General features: G+C 40.4%; 1 protein-coding gene across 2 annotated transcripts in view; it reads right to left on the reverse strand.

The window, feature by feature from the left end:
• The window catches only part of USP53 (ubiquitin specific peptidase 53), a 1,362,943-nt gene extending 1,353,234 nt beyond the window's left edge, over window positions 1-9,709 (reverse strand). The window contains exon 1 of one of the 2 annotated variants that reach the window (XM_044061652.1): window positions 9,336-9,709. The gene's annotated coding sequence lies outside the window, so the exon portion shown is untranslated. Of the gene's footprint in view, window positions 1-9,099; window positions 9,248-9,335 lie in introns of those variants that run through there. The other variant, XM_044061653.1, reaches the window with a different exon arrangement.
• Window positions 9,710-10,092: the final 383 nt, after the last annotated feature.

Consider the following 10,092-nt stretch of genomic DNA (forward strand, 5'->3'; position numbering starts at 1 on the left):
AGGCGTTTGTGATGTGTTAGAAATGATCAGGTATTATTAAAATGTGGAGCCATCCTTAAAAATGCCAGTACCTTCAACTATGTTACACCTGAAAAACAGTGAAATTATTATTTATAGCAATATCTGTTACTAAATAAACTAGACAAGAATTTGTACCATTTACTGCAATATTGCCTGGCCCTACGAAGTAGTGAGAGAAAGCTCTTAACTATACCCCAGGCACCCAGTCTGACTAACACTCCAGGTGCTTAATAGTGCAGGCAGGGAGGATGGATATGTCCATTTTGGGGGGAGAAAGGGTGGTTCCTATTTAGCTCTTGTCACTGCTAGATAGCAATGGCATGTCATGATCCAATGGCGATGATATGAGAAGGATGTAGGCCACCCAAGTAAGTATTGGCAACCCTCGTCTGGGTGGATGGTAGAGCACATATGTGCTGATGGAGGAGTGCAGGTGATCCTCGCAGTGACACAAGTGCACCCATCACAACCTGGGGTCACACACCTGCATTATGCACTTGGACAGTGGAAGAAGGGCAGGCAGCACAGCCAAGAGATAGACCACCATCAGTCTGTATAGTAAAGCAATCCATACATCAAAGTGCCAACCCTGTTAATCATACAAATGGGGGAAATGGGACAGAAAGTAAAGTAGGAAAGGTAAGAAGGGCAAGCAGTTGAAAACTCACAACGATAACCATGAAGTATGAAGGGGAGGGTAGAGAAGCAGGATCTATTTTGCAGGGAAAGAGCCTATTTTTCACATATAGAAAAGAAGGGAAAGTGAAGAAGGTTGTGGTTTGACAGAGGGAAAAGGTCAGGTAGCAGAGAAAAACATAAAACACACACAGATGGGGAGGTACACAAACAAATGGTGTGGAGGACTGTGATAGACCCATGCACACAGGAAGTAGACAAATGGTGATGGGGAAGATTGGGCAATAAACAGAGAATGGGAAATGATGCATACCAGACAGAGAACCTCAGGACGGGGTAGGGTCCTTTCATGGTGGGAATGCCAAACCAGCCAAGTGGGCAACATTCCTAGACATTGCATGCATAGATGGCCAATGTTATTGGCCTGTTGCTCCAACAAGAACATGATGGACAAGAAACCAAAACAAAGAAAAGCCACAAAGAAACAGAAACACGTAGCTTTAATAACTTAATATTAAAACAACTTGGCGCTTTCATCTTTAAACCGAAAGACTTCTTCAGAATGATGAGAAAAGAAGTTTAACAATTAAATGTAAAAATCAAAAAGAAGGGCTTGATTAAACACAGTTAATCATTAAAATCATACAAATGTGAATGTATTTTGTTACATTCCACAATGTAGAATGGCTTCTGATGCAGCTCCTGGATTCCCTGCATCAGAAGGCATTCCACATTGCTGAGTTGGGCATCCAGTTGCCAATGCACCTCAGCAGCTCCAGAACTGATGCCAGGAGAATAGCACACAGCCTTCCATAAAACTCTCAGAAGAGGGATCTTCCGACTCCACCCTTCCTGCGAAGCAGCTGCAGAGGACACCAAGGTACCTTTCAGGTCACTTCCAGCAAGTAAGCCATAATCCCCCTGTGTGGAAGTATTAGGATGTGGGGGCTGGGCAAAGTTTGTCCTAAATGAGAATGCTGAGACCACTGGAGAGACATCCTCAAAGCCATCAGTGGCCATATAGCCTGCATTCCCAGACATGGGAAATATCCAGGTCAGCAACTACAATGCCTCATCATAATGTATACATTTTCTCTGTAGTTCTAACCCATTAAGGTTACCTGTTAGCAGAAAGGCTGCTATCCATGTTCATGGTTGATCACTTCATGGGGAACAGTGTTAATCAGAACACAGTAAGCCCTCTCAAAGTGAAAGTACATGGTTCCATAGTTCAACCCCTTCCCTTCCATAGATCACATACCAAAACCACAATACAATACCATAAACGAGGACAATGGTCAAGTCATGGTAGCTTGAATTCACCACTAAAGGATGACCTCCTACAACCTTCCAGAGTATCTGGCTACTGTATTCATCTCATGACTCTACCTCTTCTCATAATGTTGCTATCACCTTTAACATTGTCCCCTGCAACCATCCCCATGGCCATGCTGCATCTCACAGTGTTGCAGCTACTTCTGACGGTGTTCTTCAACCACCTGTGCAAGTGAGGATGACTGTGGGTATGTCAAATGTTAGATGCACAGTGTTACCAGTCTCGCACATTTCTGCATAGCCTGGATGTGGTAATAGATGCATCATTTTATTCTGTGTTGCCAGTGTCAAGGCCCACAGTTGTGGTCCAGCTGTCACCTCTTTGCCAGTACTGTAATGCACAGATTCTGCCTCTCAGCTCTGCTACATCTCCATCCCCAGATTATGCAGCCTGAACTAATGCTACTGGCACAACTGGCATGGAAGTTATCAGGATACTACTATGCTGCTCTAACTAATTACATGTGGAGCACTGCATGCATGACAACAATCTTTCTAGATTGCAGAACTGTACTGCAGTGTCTCCCTGAAATACCTAAGCAACAGAGGCATCCCTTGAGTAGGCTAAACAGCAACTTCACTGCACTGTAAGTTTCAGTAAGTGTGGCATTACAGGACATTTTCTTACATGGTCTGGAGGCCAACTAACGGGGCTTTACAGCAGAACTAGTACTGCCAGCAAACACACAAAACAACATACTATACAAGACCTGCTCCCTGTTAGTACAGCACCGGTATGACAGAGCTGTCTATCTAGCCATTATGGGCACCTACCATATATATAACCCTCTGTCAAATCCCTTCACAGGAACCTCTGGTGTAGGCTGAACAGATGCCTGATTCACATGTAAATCATGAGACCTCTCCAGGTACAGTAAGGACACATTACAAATAACCATACCACATCAGAGTTTAGCAGGCGCCTTTACTGCTGATGTGTCACAGTCATTCTGGACCAGCTTGGGACCTTGCTGGCAACATATGCCATCAGTGGCTCCTAGGACCTCAGAAAGTGGCCAGTGTCACAAATACCCACACAGTAGTGGTTCTGCCCAATGCAGTCCATGGAAACCAGATTACAATGCAGCATCATGTTGAAGAAATGGTTCAGGATTTGTGAAGCTAACACCTGCACTACTCTTAATATGTCCCCCATAATATGCTAAATGGTCCATGTAACTAGAAATTTTTAAAAAGTTACACATGGTATCCATGAGCAAACCACATTTCTGTTATGGGCGACAGTTCAACAAGATGCTTAGCAATCATTTGGCTGTAAATCATATATGGTCTGTACCTCCTCAGTTAGCCACATGTAGCATTAACAATGGCTCCAAGGGTGGCCATTAATGCATATTAATAAGCTATACCTGTTGCAAACCCAAACAATTCTCCCCTTATAGCCACATACAACTCTCAAAGAAAGATGGATATGCACCACAGCACAGTAAAAAAGTTTGCTACTGTTGGTTTTATTATTTGCATATACAATGTGGCTCACTTGCATGGAGTTCCTCACTTTTATACCATTATGAGCATCACACTACACTGACCTTTGCATAATCACAATGTCTCTGAACCACACATAACCTGTGCACTACTGCTCCTACCTGCATTAATTTGCTCTGCACTGAATGTCTATAAATTCCTGCATAAAAATGAGCAGTTAAAAAATAATCTGCCAAGTACTGATTTTGAAATAAAACAGCAAAATAAGTTAACTTTAGGAAATTACCACACAATCAGCTAGAGCTCTCACAACTGTTTTCAAACTTCTGCAAAACAGACAGCAACAGGCTAGCTGGGAATAAAATTTTGTTAAGAAAAGAAACAAAAATAAATAAATTAATGAAAAAGACTAGAGGTGGATAAAGTCACACATGAGCTGCTCAAGATGTTTACCATAAGTTTCTACTGCCAAACCACAAGCATGGATGCCAACCAAAACTGTGGAAGAATGAAAAACAACCATATAAATTATGTGTCCTTCCCCTGTGAGAATATGATAGCCATTTCATAAATGAGCTTAAGATTTAAAAAAAATTGCCATGGTGTAATAAAAATAGAAACTGCAGGTTGGAATACACCCTTAGAACAACATAAAATGAAACTTAAAAGGCTCAGAAATTCACTTTGTGTTATGTTTAAAAAAACCTCTGTATACCAAAAATGTTACAAAGTTGAAAAATCGATCTAACAAGTTTGAATTTTACAGGCAAAATGTTGCTACATAAATTAAAATGCTGCTTCTTCTTTCGGCTTTAAAATGCTAGAAAATGCTACAATTCACTATTCATATATTTAGCAACATTCACACAGTTGAAATGTGAAGATTCAATAATATCCAATTTGCAAAGGAAAGAATTGTTATTAAAATGTTAACACTTCTGTTTCAAGGAATTCAGACTCTCTCTGGTTATCATCATCTGTCACATCTCACAGTAGGGAAACAAATGCAGCCAAGATCAAGTCAAACAAGGACAGTAGAAATAAGAACATATGGTGTGTGTGTGTCTGTGTGTGAGAGACAGGGACAGAGATAATAAACAGCACCTTTTTCAGAGCAAATGATTTAGGAAGGGGATAAAATGAATAAGTATACATGCTTCAGAAATTCTGTCCATGCTGCAAGTCCAGACAAAGACATTATCTAATTGCAAGGCACTGTATCAGCTAGTTTGCTTCACTAAATGTGCTGTCCATAAACTGAACACAAAACAGTCTTGGCCATCCCACAAAATCCTGAACTTACCAATGTGACCATACCTCTACAAGTTCGAAAAAGACAACTTAAGTGTTTACTACTACTTGGTTACATTTCTATAATCTAGATTCAGTGTTGTTGTTGTTTGTCTTTCGGCTTTTCCCGGTTAGGGGTCGCCACAGCGGAACTCCGGTCTGTTAATGATTGGCAGTAGATTTTCACAAACGCCGAGGTGCCAGCTCGGCGTTCAACCTTCAATGAGGGCACACCCATTTATGCATGTCTTTCGAACGCCCACCCAACCACGGGGAGGACATGCAGACTCCACACAGAAGGCACTCCTTGCACTCCAGCTGAGAATCGAACGGGAGAACCTCTTGCTGTGAGGCAACAACACTACCACCGCAGATAAATTCAGTAAAGTGTGATTAGTGTACATGTTACACAGTAATCTAGATTCAGTGTAATTACTGTATAACAAGTACACTAATCACACTTTATGATTTAAGACGTCCTGTACCAAAAACTGAAAACAAATCTATTAAAATTTAAAAATACAGCATACTTTAAATGTATCATCCATGTACTATGATATCCACCTGAAATTACTTTGGCCTTTTTAGAGTGCTTATACACATAGATCACTACTAATAAAGTTGTATGAAAAACAGGTCAAACATCTCAACATTCAAGATACAGCTCAAATATAAGAAGTCTGGAGTACAGTTATGTTTGAAAGTGCCTATGTATGGGATGGGCATACCATCCTTTCCTCGTGTATGAGCCAACTAGTTATCCATGCCTCTTTTCTCTACCTAGATTAGGTACACATCTCAGAATCCTGCCCATCTCCACAGACAGCAAATGTGATTAAAACATTGACTACTTTGTGTCCTGCTATCCCAGAAAAAATACTGATCATTTTTTTTTTTGATAAAAGCCCATTCAGTGCACTTACCAAAACATTACCCACAGAGACAGTTAAACCAATAAGGTTCCACCTGGTCCACAAGAGCAGGCTATTAGCTGAACTCTGGAGACACCCTCCAAGAGTTTCTGAATGACTGAAGTCCTTACCTTGACAGTCCATTTCCCTTCCCACAAACCAGCAAAAGGTTTCCTACCTGTACCACATTTTCCCTGTATTTTGGGCCTTTCCTCTCATTCTGTACTACAACCACCTCAGAAGTTCACCTTCTCATCCCACTCAGCTATCTCAATAGAAACAATCATGTCCATATTCCACCCTATTCCAAAATACAAGATTTTCCTTATCTCACAGAGTCATTGTCACTCTATTCTGTAGCCCACTACATTCAAAAATCTGCTGAAATCCCCTCTCTCACTTTACTTCATATTATATACAATGGGCTATCATGTTCTGTACCATTCAGGGCCCGTGCTAGAAGCTACCAGTCTGAGTTTATTCCACAGTGATACAAGGGTTCACTGTGCTGCACTCAATCTCCCAAAAATCAATTCAAGCTACTCCACCATATACATAATTCTGAGGACTGCCCAGGCACTACCATTTAGGACACATTTATCTAGTTCTCTCTCTTACACAATTCCAGTCCTAAGTAAATGTTTCAAGTGCACTGCCTTCAAAAACTTTAAGAGTCTCTAAGCTTTTCATCTTGGGTCATGAGACTTGTATAATGTCCTTCCTATCCTAAATGCCACATAAAAGTTGTTTCTTCAGACGTCATCTGAAGCACTCCTTATCTCACAGCACATTAAAATCCACTGAAAATTATCTTTAACAGATTCCTTCTGAAGTACTCACTGCACCAAATTCCAATGCAAATACTCTCAGCCCAAACTAACAGCATATCTCTGTCTTTACACTATGACAGTGCCTCAGACCAACAACTCCTCACCACTTTTGTTTTGCTCTGGGCTGTCAGGGGTTCCTCTCAATACACACATCAAGTAATAGTTTTCCTAGACTGGTTTGAGTTAGGACAAATGTGCTTATAGGCATCCAAGTCTTGCTACACTTTTTGAACCGCATGCAAGATTCTTGTTTCAGCCCTGCTAGGCCCCCTACCACATAATCTTAATGGGAGTGCTCCAGGTGTCATGGAATAATATTAACCAAAAATATTAGTTGTGGTCTATATGTAATAACCATCGGCACTGGTAAAGCCCAATGCTGAAATAACACCAATGCTGTTATCTAGCCTTTATTTCTCTATCACTCATTCTACATCCATAAATTTTCAGTTTTTTTTCTTACTTCCCCAGTACAGACTAGTTCTTCTGTACTTTACACTACTTTACAAACTACAGACACCTCTGCACTGACCAGTACTTACAGCAAATATGTAAAGTTTTATCCTTTACAGAAGGATTCTATATCATGTCCAGCTTCCTACATACTTAAAACCTTAGAAACATGGTAATGAATCAGACTTCATATATTGTTTTATATTCCCAAATTGACCTGCTGACTGTGAAGCCAACAGGATATACTGAACCTGGAATTCAAGATACTACAGTAACCTGTCACTGTGGTCAGTGTAATGTCAGCAGTGGGCAGTCATACATAGATTACAGCATATCTGTTCCATCCTTCATTATTCCCTTACTGCATAGTCTACAGCATATCTGTTCCATCCTTCATTATTCCCTTACTGCATAGATTACAGCATATCTGTTCCATCCTTCATTATTCCCTTACTGCATAGATTACAGCATATCTGTTCCATCCTTCATTATTCCCTTACTGCATAGATTACAGCATATCTGTTCCATCCTTCATTATTCCCTTACTTGCATAGTCTACAGCATATCTGTTCCATCCTTCATTATTCCCTTACTGCATAGTCTATGATATGAGAGAAGAGAAAGAATGCTGTAAAATGTGTTTGCAGTGCTATTTTAATGTTAAGTATAACAGATATGCAAAAAGATATCTGAATACAACTAATGCATATGCACCTACGTCTAGCACACAAACTACATTAACACCAATATTATTATCATCATCATTATTTTTATCTCAATATTTTGCAAAATACCATCTACAAATCATTCAGGAGACCTCTAACAATTTTATCCTGCTTCAGCACTGTACTCAAAGTCAGTCACTTGCGCGGTGGAATGCTAGCGGATTACTATGACATGATAAAAATAAGGAAAGGACTACAAAACAGTCCACTAACACAGAGCAGTCTTTTCCTCTTCGAATCAGTCAAAGAATGCCACTATCAGTTTTGCATCTGATATTACAAAGTAAGCAGCCAGTCTGTATTGGGTTAATTCAGAGGAACTATATGGTGCAGGAGAGGCAACTGATTTGAGAAATGATTCAATATCTACCATGCTGCTGGAACACTGTGTAGGACAATATCTACCATGCTGCTGGAACACTGTGTAGGAATAAACACAGGCCACCTGTAGAGCCAGTCAAAATAGGGAAGAAAGGACAGAGGTCAATGGGCTGCTTTCTTTTTCTTTTGGGGAGGGGTTAAGAAAGGTCTACACCACATAGATAATGCCTTTAGGTTCATAGGTAGGTACTAGGCTATCGGCCCAAGGGCCCAAGTAAGCCTAGCAAACAAGGTTCCCTGGTTTGGGATAGACAACAGTGCAGGATCTCAAGGATGCTTCAGCTCTTGGAACTGCATCAGGTGGCAGCAAATTCAGTGACATACTCAACTCTACCATAGCTCTATTGGATGTACTGTAGGGAAGTGATAAAGAAAGGCAAAGGAATTATTCAGATTAACAGGAACCATGAGGACCTGTCAAAGACAATACTGGAACTTTATATGTTGTGTTATGTTAATGAGAGATCATTATACAGCACAGCCAATAACGACAATGAAAGCCACAAAATCTGGCGAGGGAGGTGCCACAGGCTGGCAGACCTCACACAGATACATCAATAAACTGTTCTTATATATACAGGTTATTTTAAGGCATGTATCCTGCAATCCAATCAGGTTTTCCAAACTTTCAACATTGACTTGGCAAATGTATTACTCTAGACTTTCCTTGAGATTATCATAATTTAAACAACTCTGTATTCTAGTTTTACCATACTTTTTAGTCAATACTTAACAGCACTTCATCTCCTGAAACTGCAAGCCGAAAGCTTAAGTACAGAAACATTTGCCCTACAAAGATCAGTTACTATCGGTAAATAATAAACATTATCCCAATACATGCATACCTTAAAAATGAGCACTGTCAAATAGTTTACCATCTAAATTAACACTTTGACAAAGGTCAGCATGTAACTACGCACATCTGCTTCCACCACATACTTTGTAATGTGCTGCAGAATCGCTAAGAATACCACTAAAGTATTGACTGCAAAACTTGAACACAAAGCGCCGATATAAGACTTTCATATGTGCAATCGCCAAAAAGGCATCCATTATAATTTAGCTTACTCTTCCATTTTTGTGAGAGTTCTTGTCGTAACTCTCTATTCCACCCACTAAAGCAATGTTGTCATTTTCCATAGGTGTGCTTCTCACAGAGTTCCTATATCTTCTTTATGACATCTCAACTCATTCTATCCTTGTTTCCCCAACACACTCCAGTCTCTTCACCGCAAGCCGACGTATTAACAAGGAAGAGCGCCTTAACAGTGAGCTCTCATTTGGCTACTTAAAATTCAACACACCTGAAGATTTCCACGATCTCGGAAACATTCCAGTCTTTTTCCGGCACTAAATTAAGCTTTCGACTGTAGTCCACTTCACCCGCTATTTCATGTAAGCCATGTACCGCCGATCCACACAACATTTCGAACAGCTTCCTATAAACACCATTCCAGCTGATACCTGAGGCAACTGTGTTCAAGCACACGTACAGTCACAAGACATGAAAGCGTCAACATGCAGAGCATGCGTACAGAAGGCTAACTTAAATTTGCAGCTCACCTGGATAATTTAGGTGGTGTGTGTCGATGTGGAGGTATTGTGTCGTTACTGCCCTATATTTCATTTGGTTAACTTAGTGCTTGGAAGTTTAGTCTCACTCAACTCAAGAAGGCTATTGTTAAAAGCAGGGAGCGATGCTCTTCGTGTGTATAAAAAATTGACTTTTCTGCCGCTTTGAAAAACAATGTATACGAATCTGGGACACGGGATCGTCAATCCCTTTGTCGGGTGGTCTCTGGCAGCTGGAAATAACTTGTTTGGTCACTTTGTAGTTTATTTGCATTCCTTTGGTCCGTTTCAGGGCGTGCCTGAAACTGGTAAAAGTGTATTTTAAATACAGTACTGGCATTGCTTTCTTTCTGGTGATTTCTGCGAGTGGGGGACTGTAAAAATAGCAAGACCGCTCTTATAGAAATATGTGGTTTGTTACTGACAAATATTGTCAGTTTCATGTGTAACTTAAACAAAAACTTACTGATTACATAAACTTATGACTTG

This window comes from Protopterus annectens, chromosome 2.part0, assembly GCF_019279795.1.
Source record: "Protopterus annectens isolate FY-2018-M chromosome 2.part0, PAN1.0, whole genome shotgun sequence".
NCBI lineage: Eukaryota > Metazoa > Chordata > Ceratodontiformes > Protopteridae > Protopterus > Protopterus annectens.